This window comes from Malaclemys terrapin, chromosome 2 (assembly GCF_027887155.1).
Source record: "Malaclemys terrapin pileata isolate rMalTer1 chromosome 2, rMalTer1.hap1, whole genome shotgun sequence".
NCBI classification, from domain to species: domain Eukaryota; kingdom Metazoa; phylum Chordata; order Testudines; family Emydidae; genus Malaclemys; species Malaclemys terrapin.
The window spans coordinates 20,406,057-20,417,673 of record NC_071506.1 but is presented as its reverse complement, the minus strand read 5'-3'; the positions used below and the strand labels follow the sequence as shown (position 1 = coordinate 20,417,673).

At 46.2% G+C, this 11,617-nt stretch overlaps 2 non-coding genes and 1 pseudogene across 2 annotated transcripts; all 3 read left to right on the top strand.

Moving 5' to 3' along the window:
- The first annotated feature begins 327 nt into the window (after positions 1–327).
- On the top strand, positions 328–541 carry LOC128833249 (small nucleolar RNA U3). The gene has a single exon (XR_008444154.1). It is a non-coding gene; the product is annotated as a small nucleolar RNA U3 (small nucleolar RNA).
- Positions 542–1,234: 693 nt separating this feature from the next.
- LOC128833252 (small nucleolar RNA U3) lies at positions 1,235–1,415 on the top strand (annotated as a pseudogene).
- An 8,332-nt stretch (positions 1,416–9,747) lies between these two features.
- On the top strand, positions 9,748–9,962 carry LOC128833251 (small nucleolar RNA U3). The gene has a single exon (XR_008444156.1). It is a non-coding gene; the product is annotated as a small nucleolar RNA U3 (small nucleolar RNA).
- The last annotated feature ends 1,655 nt before the right edge of the window (positions 9,963–11,617 follow it).

Sequence of the window (11,617 nt, the reverse complement as noted above, 5' to 3'; positions counted from 1 at the left end):
CTGCATAGGCTCTAGAGTACTCTTGGCTTGTCCAGCTAGAGGATTGTTGTCTTAGGCATTGCAGAGAAGGGAGCAGGGAGAAGATTGGTAGAATGGCCTGTCTGTGTCTTCAGTTTATGCAAATGAAAAGGGATGGCTACTTTGAGCATCTTGGCTTTGATAGGCAGCCTACGGAAGGGGGCTATGGAGGGCAGAGTTGAGAGCCAGAATCTGCTCACGTGGGGCTTCTCGTAGTGCTCTCTCTCTCGTGAAGGCCAGATTGTAGCACCCACCAGTTAGAGGACAATGCGCCAGAATGGTCTGTGACTGGCAGGGTAAGTATTGGTTAAGGCTGTGCTTTTAGGGATTATTTCTCTAGTGGGTGACTGGAGAAGGGTAGTTGTAAAGGCCTGGCCTTGCTAACCATGATGAAGAACTGTAGTGTTTCTTTCTGAGCATGATAATAGCAGAGAGTGCTGTTCTGTGGTAGCTGCTTTCTGCTGTGGAAGAGTGTCTTGCTCTTCCATGGAACAGCAGGGGAAGGAAACATAGTCTGAGTGGTTAGCTTTGAACTTGTCCTGTTGGGTGTGAAAAAAAATTTGGGTGTGGCTACTGGGAGCTGTACTCCTTGTAGGTTTGGTGTGCTGAGTTCTCAGCAGTGAAATGCTCCATCTGCTTTCAGGTGTTGTGTGACTGGGCAGTATCTATCAGCAGGCTTTAGAGAAGGGCTTTCTTTGTGTGCATTATTGTGTCTCCATTACATCCTTGCTTCTAGTCTCTGCAATCAGCAGGTTTACCATTAAAAGATTGTCTTTGATCTCTTGCTTGTTCTACTTCATCTAAATAGCTATATCTCCTTTCTTCACTGAGTCTGACAATGCTTCTCCCCATGGCACCTGCAAATTGTCCTCCACACTGTAAGAAATGGATGAGGCTTCCCTGCTAACACCACTGGAGCCACTGGCACTTGGGAAGATTTTGTCTGTTCACACCTGGCATTTCAGAGATCAGGACAGCAGCCTGTATTCCCGCCATTCTTGCTCTCTAAGGAGCCTAGAACACGCCACCAACTCTAGGTTACACACTGCCAAGCAACTTTCTTCCAAGTGAATAGCGATTGGACATTTTGACAGGGTTTATTGGGACTCTGGTCTGTTTCAAAGGAAAGCCTATGGCCATATATCCTTGCTTTAAAGTAAAAGCTTCTGGAGCGGTTTCCAGAAAAATTGGGAGCTCCTGCTCCCTGGAGAACGGTGAGACTAATTGGTGACTGGAGAAAGAGTTGCAGAAGGCTGGTCTTGCTATCTATGATGAGGTACTGTAGTGTTTCTTTCTGACCATGAGTGTGGTAGAAAGTGCTGTTCTGGGACAGTTACTTTCTGCTGTAGAAGAGTGCCTTGCTTTTCCTCAGAAGAAGGGAACAGAGTCTGAGTGGTTAGCTTTGAGCTTATTGTGCTGGGTGTGTGAAAAAGGGTGTGGATGCTGGGATCTGGACTGCTTGTGGATTAGGTTTGCTGAGCCCCCAGCAATGAAATGCTCTATCTGCTCTCAGGTACTGTGTGAGTCAGCTGTGTTTTTCAATAGTTTTAAGGAAAGGGCTTTCTTTGTATGCGTAGTGTGTTTCTTTTATGGTTTTGCTCCAAACTCTGTAGTCAGCAGGTTTACCATAGAAAGATTGTCTTTATTCTCTTGTTTGTTCTGCTTCATCTTCATAGCTATTTCTGCTCCTTTGCTAAATCTGACAGAATATCTCTTCATGGCACCCTGTCAATTGTCCTCCACACTGGAAAGAATGGCTGATTCTTCACTGCTAACAACACTGATGCTTGGGAAGTTTTTGTTTCTTCCCACTGGTATTTCTAAGATCAGGAGAACAGTAACCAGCATTCCCACCATTCACACGCTCTGGGGAGCATTTTTGAGATCAGAAGGATAGTGGCCAGTATTCCCAAAATTCAGTGTCCATGAAAAGCCTAGAATACATCACCAACTGTAGGTTACATACTGCTGAGCAACTTTCATCCAGGTGAATAGTGATTAGAAATTTTGGCATGGTTTATCTGGACTCTGGTACAGATCAAAGGAAAGCATCTGGTATATATCCTGGCTTTTAAGTAGTATCCCACATTTTCTTTTTTTATTTGTAAAAAGAAATCTAGGAATTTTTCAGTTTATTTTCCAAACATTAAACCTGGGATGAAATCATGTTAAAAATAAAAAAAATAAGAAAATCGTGAAAAATCAATGGAAGAGGGAAAGAAAAAAAAAGCTTTTGTAATATACACATTTTACTACAGTATAATCAAAACATCTTTTTTTAATGCACAAAGGTATATTTTGTCTCTCTCAGAGCTGGTAGTTTTTTTCCAGAAATTCTGTTTTGTGTATACGTGCATAATTTTCTTCAAAGTATCCTCTTGCTGGCTTAGGGTATGTCTACACTACGAAATTAGGTCAAATTTATAGAAGCCGGTTTTATAGATATCGGTTTTATACAGTCGATTGTGTGTGTCCCCACATAAAGTGCATGAAGTCAGCGGACCGCGTCTACAGTACCGAGGCTAGCATTGACTTCCGGATCGTTGCACTGTGGGTAGCTATCCCACTGTTCCTGCAGTCTCCAACGCCCATTGGAATTCTGGGTTGAGATCCCAATGCCTGATGATGCAAAACAGTGTCGCGGGGGGTTCTGGGTACATGTCGTCAGGCCCCTCCTCCTCTGTCAGAGCAACAGCAGACAATCGATTCGTGCCTTTTTACCTGGGTTACCTTACAGACAACATACCACGGTAAGCATGGAGCCCGCTCAGCTCAGCTCAGCTCACCATCACCATATGTCATCTGGGTGCCGGTAGACGTGGTACTGCATTGCTACACAGCAGCTAATTGCCTTTTGGCAGTAGATGGTGCAGTATGAGTAGTAGCTTTCATTGGCTGTCTGGGTGCTGGTAGATGTGGGGCTGCATTGCTACACAGCAGCAGCCCTTTGCCTTTTGGCAGTAGAGGGTGTATTATGACTGGTATCTGTCATTGTCATCTTCCAGTTCAATCAGAGGCACCTGGGTAGACATGCTTTGTCTCCTGGAGACTCAGTCCTGCTGGCAGTCCTATTGAACTGTCTTAATGATGATGGCTAGCAGTCATAGTACAGTATCTTCTGCCAAGCACCCAGAAGATGCCGAGGGCTATCAGTCATGCTGCACCGTCTGCTGCCAGCTTAAGATGTAAAAAATAGGTGGACCAGATTTGTTCTGTATTCATTTGCTTTCCCCCTCCCTCTGTGAAATCAACGGCCTGCTAAACCCAGGGTTTTGAGTTCAATCTTTGGGGGGGCCGTTCTGTGTGACAGTTGCTTGTGTTTCTCCCTCATGCACAGCCACCTTTGCTGATTTTAATTCCCTGTACTTGTATGCCATGTTGTCAGTCGCCCCTCCCTCCGTCAGTTTCACGCTTTTTTCAGACCAGACGCCATAGCACTGGGATCATGGAGCCTGCTCAGATCACCGCGGCAATTATGAGCACTATGAACACCATGCGCATTGTCCTGGAGTATATGCAGAGCCAGGACATGCCAAAGCAAAACCAGGACCAGCTGAGGAGGCGATTGCAGTGCGGCGATGAGAGCGATGAGGAAATTGACATCGACATAGACCTCTCACAAAGTAAGGGCCCCAGCAAAGTGCAAATCATGGTATTACTGGGGCAGGTTCATGGCATGGAACGCCGATTCTGGGCCCGGGAAACAAGCACAGACTGGTGGGACTGCATCGTGTTGCAGGTGTGGGACGATTCCCAGTGGCTGCGAAACTTTCACATGTGTAAGGGCACTTTCATGGAACTTTGTGACTTGCTTTCCCCTGGCCAGAAGCACCAGAATACCAGGATGAGAGCAGCCCTCACAGTTGAGAAGTGAGTGGCGATAGCCCCGAGCAAGCTTGCAACGCCAGACAGCTACCGGTCAGTCGGGAATCAATTTGGAGTGGGCAAATCTACTGTGGGGGCTGCTGTGATCCAAGTTGCCAGGGCAATCAAAGACCTGGTGATATCAAGGGTAGTGACTCTGGGAAACGTGCAGGTCATAGTGGATGGCTTTGCTGCAATGGGATTCCCAAACTGTGGTGGGGCGATAGACGGAACCCATATCCCTGTCTTGGCACAGGAGCACCAAGCCACCGAGTACATAAACCGCAAGGGGTACTTTTCAATGCTGCTGCAAGCCCTGGTGGATCACAAGGGACGTTTCACCAACATTAACGTGGGATGGCCGGGAAAGGTACATGATGCTCGCATCTTCAGGCACTCTGGTCTCTTTTGAAAGCTGGAGGAAGGGACTTTCTTCCCGGACCAGAAAATAACCGTTGGGGATGTTGAAATGCCTATAGTTATCCTTGGGGACTCAGCCTACCCCTTAATGCCATGGCTCATGAAACCATACACAGGCAGCCTGGACAGTAGTCAGGACCTGTTCCACTATAGGCTGAGCAAGTGCCGAATGGTGGTGGAATGTGCATTTGGACGTTTAAAAGCGCGCTGGCGCAGCTTACTGACTCGAATAGACCTCAGCGAAACCAATATCCCCATTGTTATTGTTGCTTGCTGTGCGCTCCACAATATCTGTGAGAGTAAGGGGGAGACATTTATGGCGGGGTGGGAGGTTGAGGCAAATTGCCTGGCCGCTGATTACATGCAGCCAGACACCAGGGCGGTTAGAAGAGTACAGCAGGGCGCGGTGTGCATCAGAGAAGCTTTGAAAACCAGTTTTGTGACTGGCCAGGCTACGGTGTGAAACTTCTGTTTGTTTCTCCTCGATGAACCCTCTGTACCCCCCACCCCCGGTTCACTCTACTTCCCTGTAAACCAACCATCCCACCCTCCCCTCCCCCCTTTGAGCACCGATTGCAGAGGCAATAAAGTCATTGTTACTTCTCATTCATGCATTCTTTATTAATTCATCACACAACTAGGGGGATAATTGCCAAGGTAGCCCAGGATGGGTGGAGGAGGAGGGAAGGAAAAGGACACACTGCAGTTTAAAACTTTAAAACTTTAACACTTATTGAAGGCCAGCCTTCCGATGCTCGGGCAATCATCTGGGGTGGAGTGACTGGGTGGCCGGAGGCCCCCCCCACCGTGTTCTTGGGCGTCTGGGTGAGGAGGCAGTGGGACTTGGGGAGGAGGGCTGTTGGTTACACAGGGGCTGTAGCAGCGTCTCTGCTCCTGCTGCCTTTCCTGCAGCTCAACCATATGCTGGAGCATATCAGTTTGATGTTACAGCAGCCAGAGCATCGACTCTTGCCTTCTGTCTGCAAGCTGACGCCACCTATCATCTTCAGCCCGCCACTTGCTCTGTTCAGCCTGCGATTCAGCCCGCCACCTCTCCTCTCATTCATATTGTGCTTTTTTGCACTCTGACATTGACTGCCTCCACGCATTCTGCTGTGCTCTTTCAGCTTGGGAGGACATCTGGAGCTCCGTGAACATATCATCCCGAGTCCACCGTTTTCTCCTTCTAATCTTCGCTAGCCTCTGAAAAGGAGAAACATTTGCAGCTAGTGGAGGAGAAGGGAGATGTGGTTAAAAAAGACACATTTTAGAAAACAATGGGTACACTCTTTCACGTTAAATTTTGCTGTTCATATTACACAGTACATGTGCTTTCGTTACAAGGTCGCATTTTTCCTCTTATATTGAGGGCCTGCCGGTTTGGTGTGAGAGATCACTCACGCAGTGCCAGGCAACAGAATTCGGCTTGCAGGCAGCCATGGTAAGCCACAGTCTTTTGGCTTTTTTAACCTTCATAACATGTGGGAATGGTTTCAAACAGCAGCGCCCTCATTTCCCATACCAAGGACCTATTGGGCTGGCCATTTAAAATGGGTTTGCAGTGTAAAAGGAGGGGCTGGGGTTTCCGGGTTAACATGCAGCACAAACCCAACTACCCCCTCCTCCTCCCACACACCCAATTCTCTGGGATGATCACTTCACCCCTCCCCCCCCACCGCGTGGCTAACAGCGGGGAACATTTCTGTTTAGCCGAGCAGGAACGGGCACCTCTGAATGTCCCCTTAATAAAATCACCCCATTTCAACCAGGTGATCGTGAATGATATCACTCTCCTGAGGATAACAAAGAGCGATAAGGAATGGATGTTGTCTGCATGCCAGCAAACACCGGGACCATACGCTGCCATGCGTTGTTATGCAATGATTCCAGACTACGTGCTACTGGCCTGGCGTGGTAAAGTGTCCTACCATGGCGGACGGGATAAGGCAGCCCTCCTCAGAAACCTTTTGCAAAGGCTTTGGGAGTACATGAAGGAGAGCTTTCTAGAGATGTCCCTGGAGGATTTCTGCTCCATCCCCATACACGTTAACAGACTTTTCCAGTAGCTGTGCTGACCGCGATTGCCAGGGCAAATTAATCATTAATCATTAAACACGCTTGCTTTTAAACCATGTGTAATATTTACAAAGATACACTCACCAGAGGTCCCTTGTGTGCCCTCAGGGTCTGGGAGCACGCTTTGGGTGAGTTCGGGGGTTACTGGTTCCTGGCTGTTGGGGAAACCGGTTTCTCTGCTTCCTTGCTGTGAGCTATCTTCATTGTCTTCATCATCATCATCATCTTCCGTGTACCCCAAACCCGCTTCCCTGTTGCGTGTTTCTCCATTGACGGAGTCAAAGCACACCGTTGGGGTAGTGGTGGCTGCACCCCCTAGAATGCAGCTCTGTGTAGAAGCGGCATGTTTGCGGCTCTGCCCCGGACCTTCCGTTTGCATCTCTGGCTTTGTGGTAGGCTTGCCGTAGCTCCTTAATTTTCACGCGGCACTGCTCTGCGTCCCTGTTATGGCCTCTGTCCTTCATGGCCTTTGAGACCTTTTCTAATATTTTGCCATTTCGTTTACTGCTCCGGAGTTCAGCTAGCACTGATTCGTTTCCCCATATGGCGAGCAGATCCCGTACCTCCGTTCTGTCCATGCTGGAGCTCTTTTGCAATCCTGGGACTCCATCATGGTTACCTGTGCTGATGAGCTCTGCGTGGTCACCTGTGCTCTCCACTCTGGGCAAACAGGAAATGAAATTCAAAAGTTCGCGGGGCTTTTCCTGTCTACCTGGTCAGTGCATCTGAGTTGAGAGTTACTGTCCAGAGCGGTCACAATGAAGCACTGTGGGATAGCTCCCGGAGGCCAATAACATCGAATTCCGTCCACACTACCCCAAATCCGACCCGCAAAGGCCGATTTTAGTGCTAATCCTCTCGTCGGAGGTGGAGTAAAGAAACTGGTTTAAAGGGCCCTTTAAGTTGAAAGAAAGGGTTTCGTCGTGTGGACGTGTCCAGGCTTAATTCGACCTAAACTCGTAGTGTAGACCAGGCCTTAGAGATAGTCCACCTTTGAAAATATGCACTCTGCATCAGCAGATCCGTGGATACACTCAAGGCTCACAGTGCCACTTTGCTGAAGTTGGGAAGTGTGTCTTGATGACTGTTCCAAAAAGCCAGCACATCCAGTTTTGCATTGTCAGGGTTAGGAAAGTTGATGTAAGTAGTAAATTCCCCTTTCAGATTTGAAAGTTCATCTTTAGTGACAGAGCCAATGTCAGTTGAGCCACTCTGGCACAATGGTTGTAGTCTGCTGCCAAATTCACTTTGAGAAAGGGGGTGAAAAATCTGGATGACATTCCAAAAAGAATATTCAGCAGTTTCTGATTTAGAGCCAACAAACTCAGGATGATCTAGGAGATGCTTTAGCATAGTCCATGCATTATTTACATGGCAGGCAGCAAAGTAAAAGGTCCTATCTCCTAGAACTGGAAGGGACCCCAAAAGGTCATTGAGTCCAGCCCCTGGCCTTCACTACCAGGATCAAGTACTGATTTTTGCCTTAGATCTCTAAGTGGCCCCCTCAAGGATTGAGCTTACAACTCTGGGTTTAGTAGGTCAATGCTCAAACCACTGAACTATCCCTCCTCCCCCAGTATAGCAAACCAGGAGTAGGTAATCAGCAGTTGGCTCTGTACTAGTCTCTCGTAAAACAAAGCCTTCAACTTGTTTGCATGCTTGAAAATGGCCCTGAATCCAATGATGCAAAATTTCACTTCTTTCATTTCTTCTGTAACAGTAACTGCTGATGGCACAATGTTGAGCAGGACAGGTAATATGTAACAGCTCCGGTTTCTGATTGAGTTTAAGCTCCTGTGTAAATTTAGCTATGTCGGAAGCAGAATCTGTGTTAGTTGTGGCCACATTTTCCCAAGTTAATTGGTACATCTCAAACATCTCAGTTATTGTTGTGTCGACAAAACCAGTGTCAGCAGAGGGGATGAATGTCACCTCAGCACAAAACAATGCAGATTTATTCACTTTGAAATCAAAAAACAAAAACAAAAGGCCAAGAATCAGATGGTTGAAAGCATCAGGAGACTAATCAAAAATCAGACTAGACATCATATTTCCAGCAATTCATTCCATCATTTTAGCTACTAAAGCATCATCATTTTCTTTCAGGTACTTACGAGTGAAGTTGTCCACATTACGAAGGGTTTTTGCTGCTGGAAACTATTGTTGCACAAAGTCACCAATAGGCCCCTCCCCCCAGCAATTAACAGTGGCTGTCCAGCAAAACAAAGATCACACACACATTCATGGCTATATTCTCTCTTTCATTAAAGCCCTGGTGAAAGCTCCTGATACTGACTGTTTATCCCAAAGCTCACTTTGTTCTTTAAGCTTCTTGTGTTGCTTGCTTTTTATGCTATCAGCGTGCGTACTGACCGCAATGCTGCTGTACTTGCAATGCAATGCATCCTTTTCACTCCTGTCTTTACTTGTCTTGAAAAGTTCTAAGGACTGATTTTCTTGTTGGTACTCAGGCATAAATTTGTGTTTTCGCCCCATGTTTACCTTTTTACCTTATCTTTATCTGTGGAGGATTGATTACATTCAGTTCCACACTAAACAGATGCAAAGAAATAGGCAGGCAGTATCTCCTTGTGAGCCAATCATACCATGATATTCACATTGTTTGATTTTTCTGACCTCTGATGTGTGTGTGTTCTGTATTTTACACAGCGAGACTGCTTCAATCTCAGAGCTTCAGGACACAACAATCACGTAAAGCGTTAATGTTTAAATAAGTACCCCAAAAATATTGAATGGCTTGATAAATGGGTGTAAATCAGTAAAATCTGAACTCCTTTAATTAAAAAACCTGGTAATTTATCAGTGAACATCAGTAAAAACTGAAAACACAGAACACTACTTTTAAGTCAAAGCTTCTGGGGTGGTTCCCCCCCAAATTGGGAGTTCCTGCTCCCTGGAGAATGGTGAGACTGGTTCTCAGGTTCAGGAAACACCCTCCTTTGGACGCTGGCTCCCCACCGCTGACTTCCTCCATTATGGTCACTAGTGCTAAAGAAATGTGCTCTGGGTGTCCAAAACTGCATAGGCTCTAGTTTCTAGAGAGCTCTTGGCTTGGCCAGCTAGAGGCTTGTTGTCTTAGGCTCCGCAGAGCAGGGAGAAGGAGAAGATTGGTGGAGTGGCCTGTCAGTGTCTTCAGTTTATGCAAATGAAAAGGGATGACTACTTTGAGCAGCTTTGCTTTGATAGGGAACCTACAGAAGGGGGCTATGGAGGGCAGAGTTGAGAGCCACGATCTGTTCACGTGGGGCTTCTCATAGTGCTCTCTCTCTTGTGAAGGCCAAATTGTAGCAACCACCAGTTAGTGAGCAATGCACCAGAATGGTCTGTGACTGGCAGGGGGTGTTTGTTAAGGCTATGCTTTTAGGGGTCATTTCTCTAGTTGGTGAGTAGAGAAAAATAGCTATAAAAGGTTGGTTTTTACTATCACTGATGTGGCCTTGTGGTGTTTCCTTCTGAGCATACGAATGGTGGAAAGCAGTATTGTGTGGTAGTTGTTTTCTACTGTAGAAGAGTGTTTTCTTCTTTCTTAGAAGAGCAGGAGAAAAGAACACAGTCTGATTGGTTATCTTTAAGTGTGCTCTACTGGCTGATGAAAAAGTGTTTGGGTGTGGTTGCTGGGAGCTGTGGTGTTTGGTGTGCTGAGTCGCCAGTGGTGAGATGCTCTGTCTGTTTTTCTTTTGCTTGTTTTGCTTCATCTTCATAGCTATTTCTGTCCTTCCACTAAGTCTGACAGTTCCTGTCCCCATGGCACTTGTTGATTGTTCTCCACACTAGGATGAATTTATGATGCTTCCCTGCTAACACCACTGGAGCCACTGATGCTTGGGACTATTTTGTCCATTTCCTCCTGGCATTTTGGATATCAGATGGTAGCAGCCAGCATTCCCATCATTCACTCTCTCTGAGGAGCCAAGAACACGTCACCAACTCTAGATTACACACTGCCGAGCGACTTCCATCTAGGCAAATAGCGATTAGACATTTTGATGGGGTTTATCTGGAGTCTGGTCTGGTTCAAAGGCAAGCCAATGTCTATATATCCTTGCTTTTTTGGAGCAGTTGCCCGGGGTGGGAGGATTTCCATGCCTCATCACACATCTGCCCATCATGTCCAGCTACTTGGGCTGGGTGAGGGCAGAGGGATGTTGCCCTAAAACCTGAATATGCAACATGCATGCCCAGCTGTTGCTCGATGAGTCGGTGCAGTAGCAGTCTCCAAAAGGCGTACCTTGCCAACTTTTCCAAACACTGACCTTAATGTGGGTCATTCCTCTACGATTCGGAATTAAAGGAAAATGGCCAGCACTTGGCAGGAGCAGGCTGAGGTATTAGTTAATTAAATTCCTTGTAGTTTTTCCTTTCATGATCATGCTAAATCCAGGGATAAGTTGCTTGGCAACAGCTCTGGCTACTACTATTCTTCCAACCCTTGCTTTTAGGCTTGAGATTAAACGTACTTGAGTATGTAAATCACCAGCTGAGGCCTGGCGGATTTTATGTATTTCTTAGAAAAGAGCCAAACATTAATTGATAATACAACGTGCTTTCATTTACGTTTGAATAATAAAGCAATGCGATCACTGTTCAGAACTCAGCCCTCAGCCAGCTCCATCTATTATTCATGGTTTCAAAATGTAATAAAGATACGTACTTAATACCTGTTTTCCAATTAAAGTTTATGGTTGGAGGTTGATGATGGCTGTATTTTTGGCAGTTCTTTTTAATTTTCTTCAAATGCTTCCCTGGGAATTCCAGGGGCAGTTTCAAACATAAAGATGTTGGGTGCTTTAAAAAAAGTGATGATGTATTTTGTGGCCGAAATGGTATATATGAACATATGTGGAAATTGTCATATATGGTGGCTAAAGGTAGGCACTTAAATAGATGTCTGGGCACTTGAGCCAAAGTAGCTTGGCTTTCCAGTGGTCCTGAGCAGCCACATTTCCCACTGACGCTGATGGGAATTGGATGCACCTTAGATAAGTAGCTTAATTTTTCAGATGGTTAGCATCTGGGGCTCACAATGTGACTCATTGTGAAAAATACTAATATCATTCTGGGGTGTATTGACAGGAGTGTTGGATCTTACACATAGGAGGTAATTGTCCTGCTCTACTCATCATTGGTGAGGCCTCAGCTGGAGTACTGTATCAAATTCTGGGTGCCATTCTTAAGGAAAGATGTAGACAAATTGAAGACAGAGGAGAGCAACAAAAAT